We start from the raw sequence: 9487 nt of genomic DNA, 5'->3' as shown, positions 1-9487 counted from the left end.
GGAATCTGGTTTAATCAGGCTTGCGCCTGTTACCAGACATTTTTGCAATAGGTTATGTACAACGGCTCTCATCAATGAGCCCGTTGTGGTACTTTAGTGGCTGCAGGTTTGCCTACAGAAGTTGTATAGGGTAACAAATATGTGACAAATTTTATGCTATTTTGAAGGCAAAAGAGAAGGCCCCTTTGCTGTCTCTTTTTAAATGTTAGTTCTTTTTTCTTTTTTTTTTCCTTTTCTTTTATTTATTTATTTATTTTGGAGGTGGGATGTAGCTAAAGGAAGCCATTTCTGTTGGCTGTAAGCAAAAGGACTGTGAGGCACCTTATCCCTCCGGAATCAAATTTACTTAGTTTTACCTTTGTTACTAGAAATTTTTGCAATGGATTCTATCTAATAGTTCCCTTCTTTATGGTACTTTAATGGCCACATATTTGACTCCAGAAGTATTTTGAAAGTAGTGGCGAATTTTATGCTATTTGTAAGCAGGGACCGAAGAGGAGCCCCTCTTCGCTCTCTTTAGTTTTTTTAATATTTTATTTTTATTTTTTTTAAATAGTTACTTAAAGGAAGCCTTCTTTGGTGGCTGTAAGCAAAGCACCTGTTAAGAGTATGCCTTAGAAGCCAATTTGGCAGATGCATTGTAATTATTCTGAAGACATGAAATTTGTATTTGATCTTTTATTAATTAATAAAATCAGGCATTTTCTTCATTTATGTTATTATGTATCTATGAATCGTCCTAGGGATTAATAAAATAATAACACATATTCTCAAAAGTTGAGAATTTAAGGCATGTGTAATTAATAGTTAATTCCTGAATAGTTTCTGATCGATGGATCATCATGAAGGACGGTGATCGATCCAATGAGATTAGTGCACAGATCACTTTCTTTGATTGACGAGTCTTAAGTCCATAGTATGGGGACACTGGGGTGATTGTGCAAGTGCTTGTTAGAGAACAAGGGTACTGAGTGTGATCAAAGCAAGAAGGGTTAGTGAGTTAAATTAATTGATCATTCCGACGGTTGAGAGCAAAGGGTCACACACATTAGAGGTTTTGATCGTTCCGACGGTTGAATAGTGATTTAGAACCGCAATTAAAATTAATTGTCAATTGGATAAAAGGGTTAGTGAGTTAAAAGAAGAAGAAATTGCAATTGGATTGCAATTTAGTTGATTTAATTGGACATAATTAAATTAGACTTAACCTTATTGGATAACGATGGGAAGGCCTAATTAATTAAGACTTCTTATTACATAAGAAACTTGATTCATGAAGTCCAATTCAAGTCCTAATTGGATTAGGATTCATATAAATCAATTTGGAGGACACATTGGGTTCTAATTGGATTAGAATTCAATTGATAAAGTAGGACCATGCAATTCCTAATTAAATTAGGAAATCAATGTATGAAAACTAGGAAGAAATCTTCCTTCATGCCGTGTGGAGCAAAGAAGGAAAGGAGGGGCGTCTGCCCCTCCTCCTTCTCACACGCATGAAGAAAGGAGGGGCGGACGCCCCTCCTTTCCTAGTTTGATCCCATGCCACATGGAGGGCCGGATGCTCTTCCTCCTCGTTCATGCAGATTGCCACATAGCATGAGCACATCCCTTGGATTCTGTTCAAACTCTTTTAAGTAAGGGTTGTGATAGAATTAAGTAAGGGGTGTTGCAGATTTTGGAGGGATGAATCAAGGAATGATTGATCTCTGAAATTATTCCTTGTTTGTAGAGGTATGAGATGCCTCCTATTTAAAAGGCCTGGCGTGGGACATAGAGAGCATTGAAGCCTCCTGCTGCTACCCTCTCTCCCTTCTCCCTCCTTGGCATGAGCAAAAGAAGAAGAAGAAGAGCCGCCGCCATCCTCTTCTTCCTCCTCTTCGGCGGTCGTCGTCTTCCTTCTTCTTCCTCTCAAAGTAATCAAGGAGTTGATTAAAGGAGAGGAATTCAGACATCAAAGGTGATCTCTGCAAGGGATCTAGCACCCCGGTGAGATCTTGGAGCGATCTGTACATCATGTGGATACCTGTAGAGGCCGGACGCTTGTGCGGCTTTAAGAGAACCAGAAATCCTACGATCATCAGACAACGGTGAGTTCTACCCACTCAAAGGTAAAGATTAGATGTTTATAAATTCTATACAATTAGGAATTGTAGTAGATCTAAAATTAATCTAGTCTTTTAATTTTAATCTTTTCTTTATATTTCATAAATCTGAGTTAGAGTACTCTAGAAAATTTTTGAAATCTATGTTTCCTAAAACGTTCATAAGATGAACAACCCCGCGTGTGTCTTTTCGCTGCGATCGTCGCAACGCATTCAGAGCCGCGTTTAAGGAATTTAGATTAAGATTAATAGGCATGATTAGGATTTAATTTAGATCTGAAATTTTATATGCTTGCTGAAATTTTAGCATGCAGATATTTGTTATAAAATCTTGATCTTGCATGTTGTTTTAATTAAAACAATATGATTACAAATAATTAAAACATATCTTGCATGATCACAATTTCAGTTGATAGCATATCTAAATTTTTCAGATCGGAAATTAGATGCATGAGATGCATTTAATAGAATCAAAATTCAGAATTCACGTGGGAAGAGTCAACCCCAAGCATGATCGAGTCGACTTCAATCCTATTCGAGTTGACCCCCAACATACTCGAGTCGACTCCAAGACTAGCCGAGTCGACCGAAACACACTCGAGTCGACTCCAAGACTAGTCGGGTCGACCCCAAGCATGCTCGAGTCGACTCCAATCCTTTTCGAGTCGACCCCAAGCATGCTCGAGTCGACTCCAATCCTTTTCGAGTTGACTCCAAGCATACTCGAGTCGACTCCAATTCTATCGAGTCGACCCCAAGTATACTCGAGTTGTCTCCAAGAGACTCAGGAGCTCTCGGGTTAACTGAAGTCCACCTGAGTCGACTCCATGTCAACTCGAGTCGACTCAAGGTTAACTCGAGTCGACTCAAGGTTAACTCGAGTCGACTCCAAGTATACATGAGTCGACCCCTGTTTGAGGATGTGTTTAAAATGTATGCATAAGATGTATGTATTAGTTAAATAAAATTTATTGCATGAGATGTAAATAAAATACTTAAACAATAGGACATTTACGTAAGATGTAAACTGAAACAATTATGTCATTTACATAAGATGTAATCACATAATATATGAAAGAATTTCATATTTACATAGGATGTAAACTTGAACCAATATAACATTTGTATAAGAAGTAATTATATAACATTTGGTTTGGGATAGATTGTTACATTAGATGTAAAACCTTTGAGACCTAAAATCTCCTTAATCAGTCGATAGTGAACGATACATTGAGCTAGCCATATTTGATTAATTGATCTAGTTGGTGTCTAGAAAAACATTAAAAGTGGTTACTTAATTAGGACCTTACTCTCTAAGTAAGGGGAGCCTCCGACCTGCTTACCTGTTAGATGTATGCCCTAGAAGCCAATCTAGCTGACACATTATTAATTCTGGAACATAATTTTGTACTTGACTTTATTATTATTGAATAATAAATGGGCATCTTTTTCATTCATATTGTTTATGTGTCTATGAATCGTCCAAGGAATTAATAAGATGATGATACATATTCTTAAGAGTTGAGAATTTGAGCCATGTATCATTGGTGATTAATTTCTAAATGCTCCTGATCAATGGATCATCACGAGGACGGTGATCGATCCGATAAGATCAGTACACAGATCGCTTTTCTTATGGATGACGAGATACGAGTCCACAGTGTAGGGACACTGAGGTGATAGTGCAGGTGCTTGTTAGAGAACAAGGGTACTGAGCGTGATCAAGACAAGAAGTCACTTGGATGTCTATCCACTCGTCAGTGACTTGTTTGATGTTGCAATAGTGTGACTGGTCCTTTGACCTGCGGTGTTTCGGCTACTCACAGTGAGGTTATTGTAGTTTGACTACATATATATATGGTATCTAGTCATATGGGTTCTTGTAGTGTAGATTGACTGCAGTAGTTCACTCTAGGAGTAGGGTATGCACCTACATGGAATCTATCGACCTTGATAGATGAGAAGAGATCCTATGTAATTTATAAGACTGAGTTCGTAAGACCTTGGCCAGGGCAATATATATAGTGGAGAAAGAGTTTTTCACTCACGAACTCAAGTCGAATAAATTTAGACATATGACAGACGACGGGATTTGACGAGTTATCCATCACCACCGGTCTGTAGGGATCCACGATACAAGGACTGTATCATATGATAACTGCACCTAGAGGTTCATCATTCCATTCTGCTGGGTAGCCACTACATGCTGCTAGGTGTCACTGGTGGATGGTGAGACTCACGGGGATCATCTTGATGGTCGATGATCCTTAGTGAGTTGAGTTGGAATTATTCCAACCCTTTTCAATGATATTGTGATAGAGATCACAATATATCTCACTACCAAATAGAATAGAACCTATGGGGTCACACACATTAGAGGTGTTGACCGATCCGATGGTTGAATTGTGATTAGGAATCACAAATAATCAATTTGATTGATAATTGGTTAACCCGCTATGAGTTAGTGAGTTGAAGAAGGAATAATTGCAATCGGATTGCAATTTAATTTAATTAATTGGATTTAATTAATTGGACTTGATCATGAGTCCTACTTAGAGTAAGATCCTTGGAGTCCTAATTGGATTAGGATTTCAAATTAAATTAGAGTCCTACTTGGAGTAGGATTCTAATGTCCTAATTGCCTTAGGGCTGAAATTTAATAAGTCCTAATTAGATTAAGATTTTCTTAAGTCATAATTAATTTTAATCTAATTAATTAAAAGACTCCTTAATTGGATTAGGATTGAAGGGTTCAATTGAGTCATGGTTCAATTAAATTCTATTGAATTTAGGATTTGGAGGAATTAAAATGGTGCACATAATCCTATTTGAATAGGATTGGATCTAGAACTAGTCCTAACCCAATCCCCACTTAATTTGATTAAGTAGGGCTAACTATATGGGAGAAGAGGGAGGGGCCCTTGGCTAGATGCGTGAGGGAAAAAGGAGGGCTACGCCCCTCCTCATTTGAATTAAAAAGGGGATAAAGATGAGCTCTTAAATTTAGGAGCTCATCTCTATCTACACGTCATAAAAAGGGGGCTTCAAGGGGCTACGAATTTTTATGGTATTTTTCCTTCTTTCAGCCTGAACAAGAGCTCCTCTCTTCCTCCTTTCATCCGCCATGGAGCAAGAAGGAAAAAGAGAAGGCGTGCATCTCCTCTTGGACCTTCTCCTTGGTTCTAGCGCATGGAAAAGAAAAGGCTGCGAAGGGCCTTGCATTCTTCTTCCTAGATCCCTCTTTCTTCTTCCTCCTCTCAAGGCAATTAAGAGTTGATTCAAAAGAGAGGACTTCATCCATCAATAGCCATCTCTGCAAGGGAGTTAGCATCCCGGAAGATCCAAAAGCTTCGATCGGTGCTTTACTTCGTGTGGATACCCATAGAGGCCGGATACGTGTGCGGCTTCAAGCGAACCTTCCATCAAATCCACGAATATCAGATTTACGGAGACCATCTACCCACACAAGGTGAAGATCTGATCTTTCTAATAATATAAAATGATTTAAAGGAATTTAATCCTAACTATCTACAAACGATGTTTTAAAAATACGTTCATGCGATGAACGTGATCTCGCGCCATGCTTTTCCGCTGCACATTGAATTTTCTGAAATTTTCTGCGACATGCATGAGATCCTAACAGTAGTATCAGAGCTATGGTTATGTAGATTAAGATTAAGATAATCATTAAACGCATTTTAGATCTAAAATTTAAAGGAATATGCTTGCCGAAATTTTCTGCATGCAGAATTTTCAGCTTGCTGATTTTTCTGCATGCTGATTTTTGGATGCTTAGATTAATGATTTTATTGCTTTGATAATCTGATTACAAATGTTTAGAATCATATCTTGCATAATCAGCAAGTTATGAGATGAAATAATCAGTTAAATTATAGATCTGAAAATAATATTTATCTATGAGATGCGTATGGTGATGATCATGGATGAACCTTTTTGAATGTGCTGAAATGTTCTGCGATGTTCTGTAATGCTATATGATGGAATGTAATTTTAATTTTCAGATGCCTGCGTGCATCTTAAATTCATGTATTAGAGACCTGCATGTCTCGTGAAAAAGGATTGTAATTTATTCTTTTTTTATTTAAATTTAAAGCAATATGGGATGTAATATGTGATGTGTGTTGCACGTCGATGGTTGATCGATACGTACATCAACAAGCTCAACATGCGCGGATCGAGATCAAAGGTTGATTGAAAATGGATCAAGAAGTTGATCACAATTGGACCTAAGGGATCAAGATTGAGTCAAGAGTTGAAGACAATCTAGCCAATTGATGTGCATGTGCTTGTAAAATGACCCATCTTGGATCCATGATCATCACCAGTTTATATTTATTTGTTGATATTATGCCTAGATTTTATGCTTATGTCTATGCGGGTAGATATATATTTGTATGAGATGTGAATAGTCGATCGATAGAGACCTAAATTAAAACCTCCTCAATCAGTCGAGAGTGAACCAAAATAAGCTAGTCATATTAGATTAATTGATCTAATTGGTGTCTAGGCAAGCCTAAAAGGTGGTTACTTAATTAGGACCTTACTCTCCGAGTAAAGGAGAGCCTCCCACCTGCTTACCTGGCTAATTGCTTAATTATCTCTTATAAAGAGCTCAAGGTTGCAAACACTAAGATATGATTACGCAATATTAAGTCCATAGGTCTTCCACCGTAGTAGAGCTGCTAAGGTCTTTCCGGTATTGATTTATCTCGGTTGGACACAGTGGGCAAGTTGGCATCGAAAAACTGGACCTCTCTATTAGACATTAGATGTTGCGGGGTAAGGTGGGGTTGGGCACCAATAACTATTACGTGAGGACCCAATAACGACTTTATTTCTGCGGTCATACGGTGGGTCTGACTTAACTAAGAAATGGGGCCAATAACTGTTAGGTGAGGTCTTCATGACTTAGAGGACCAAGTACCACTGCAATTTGCTTGAGAAGAATTGTACAAGAGTTGTACACTCATCCATTTATATGTCATCAATAACTATTAGGTGAGACAGCATATAAATCGGTGAGACCGTAGTTACCGACTAGAAATTCTAGTCACTAGGGGTTTCGTTTCTCCATTAGAGGGGTATGAAGGAATTCGAAAAAAATAGTGCAAGCACATTTGTTTTAAAAGTTCCTAGAACAAATTAAGATCAAGTATAAAGTCTAACTAGAATCTTTACTCTCTACAGATCACGATGTCAGCTTCGAACCCTTTGATCCATATCCTTGAAACCAATCGACTGACTGGAACCAATTACAAAGACTGGCTTAGAAACCTCAAAATCGTTCTGAGTTACGAGAAACTAGGCTATGTACTTGAGAATGATATCTCCAGTATTACTATCACGTCTGACCGATTGATCAGCGTGAGACGCATGAAAAATGAACGGACGATGACATTAGGATCAAGTGCCTATATCATGGCATCCATGACTAATGAACTCCAATGCCAGCATGAGAATATGAAGACTGTTAGGAAGATACTGACACACCTGCAAGAGTTGTATGGTGAGCAGAGCTGCACAGCACGCTTTGAAGTGTCCAAGAGGCTCTTCAAGGCAAAGATGCACGAGGGGCAGTCTGTCCATGATCACGGTCTGACTATGATCAAGGACCTAGAGGAGCTTGAGAAGCTCGGTATGATTATGCACAAGGAATTGCAAACAAGATCTGATCCTGCAATCCCTTCCTGATTTATTTGGGCAGTTATAGTAAACTACCATATGAACAAGATTGAATGCACTAAGACAGAACTAATAAATATGTTGGTAACTACTGAGGGGGCCTTGAAAGGTTCAAGGGGCACTGTTCTTACTGTTGAGTTAACTTCTGGTTCCAAGAGAAAGTCTACTTAGAAGAAAAAGAAGCCTGCGAAGAAGCAGAAGAAAAACAAGAAGCCAAAGAAGGAAGTTCAAAAGAAAAAGGCTAATGACAAAAGAAAATGTTTCCACTGCAATGTCGACGGCCACTGGAAAAGGAACTGCCCTTCATACCTCGAAAGCCGGAAGAACAAAAAGGCAGACACACCTTTAGAAGGTATGTTAGGCTTGCTCGTAATTGAAACTAACCTTATGGTTTCTTCTACTTCTAGTTGGGTTATAGATTCCGGTTCTAGTACTCACTTGTGCACTACTATGCAGGGTCTAAAGAAAAGTAGGAGGCTGGCGGAAGGTGCAGTAACCCTTCGGGTTGGCAACGGGGCAAGAGTTACTGCTGTGGCTGTGGGCACCTATCCTCTGCGACTATCGTCTGGTTTTAGTTTGTTGCTTAAAGACTGTTATTATGTTCCTGCTGCTAGCAGGAATTTGATTTCTGTTTTATGTTTAGCATAGGATGGTCATATTTTACTTTTGACAAAGACTACTGTTCTATTTATTTCAAAATAAATTAGTTGCACGTGGTTTCATGATTGACACTCTATCACTTACATGTTGATGTGTCTGTGAATGTGTCTGAGCAAGTAGTGAGTGCAATAGGATCCAAAAGATCAAGAGATGAGATAAATCAGAAGTATTGTGGCACCTCAGACTTGACTATATTGGAGAAGATAGAATGAACAAAATAGAGAAAGATGGGCTTCTCGGCTTATTGACTTCCGAGTCATATCCAGTTTGCGAGTCCTGTCTTCAAGAAAAATGGCTAGACTACCTTTTGTAGGACATAAGGAGAGGACCACTGAAATACTTACCCTGGTACACACTGATGTGTGTGGCCCATTTGATGTGCTAGCCAGGGGCCGTTATTCGTACTTCATTACCTTTACTGATGATTATTCACGATATAGGTATGTATATCTTATGAGACACAAATCTGAATCTTTTGAAAAGTTCAAGGAGTTCAGAAATGAAGTAGAAAAATAAACTGGAAAACCCCTTAAGGCTCTTCGATCAGATCGAGGAGGAGAATACTTTAGTGGAGAATTCCGGAACTATCTCAAGGAAAATGGCATAGTCTCACAATAGACGCCTCCGGATACACCTCAACTCAACGGGGTGTTAGAGAGGAGGAATCAGACTCTATTGGATATGGTCCGATCCATGATGAGCTTCACTGATCTACCTATGTTTCTTTGGGGAGATGCCTTACTATCCATGATTTATTTATTGAATAGAACCTTTTAAATATGTTCCTACCACACCATATGAGATATGACATGGTAAGAAGCCGAGTCTTGGTCATCTCAAGATTGGGGATGTCCGGCCCACGTCAAGCGACTACAGGCGGACAAGTTAGAGGCTAGGACCATAAGTGCTCGTTTTATAGAATATCCTAAAGAGTCATTAGGATACAATTTTTATGTCTCAGAGGATCACAATATATTTGTGAGCCGACATGCCATCTTCTTGGAAAAACAGTTTATCAT

Source organism: Phoenix dactylifera, unplaced genomic scaffold (genome assembly GCF_009389715.1).
Source record: "Phoenix dactylifera cultivar Barhee BC4 unplaced genomic scaffold, palm_55x_up_171113_PBpolish2nd_filt_p 000267F, whole genome shotgun sequence".
In the NCBI taxonomy this organism is placed as follows: Eukaryota; Viridiplantae; Streptophyta; class Magnoliopsida; order Arecales; family Arecaceae; genus Phoenix; species Phoenix dactylifera.
The sequence above is the reverse complement of the archived record's forward strand: the minus strand, read 5'-3'. Positions refer to the sequence as shown.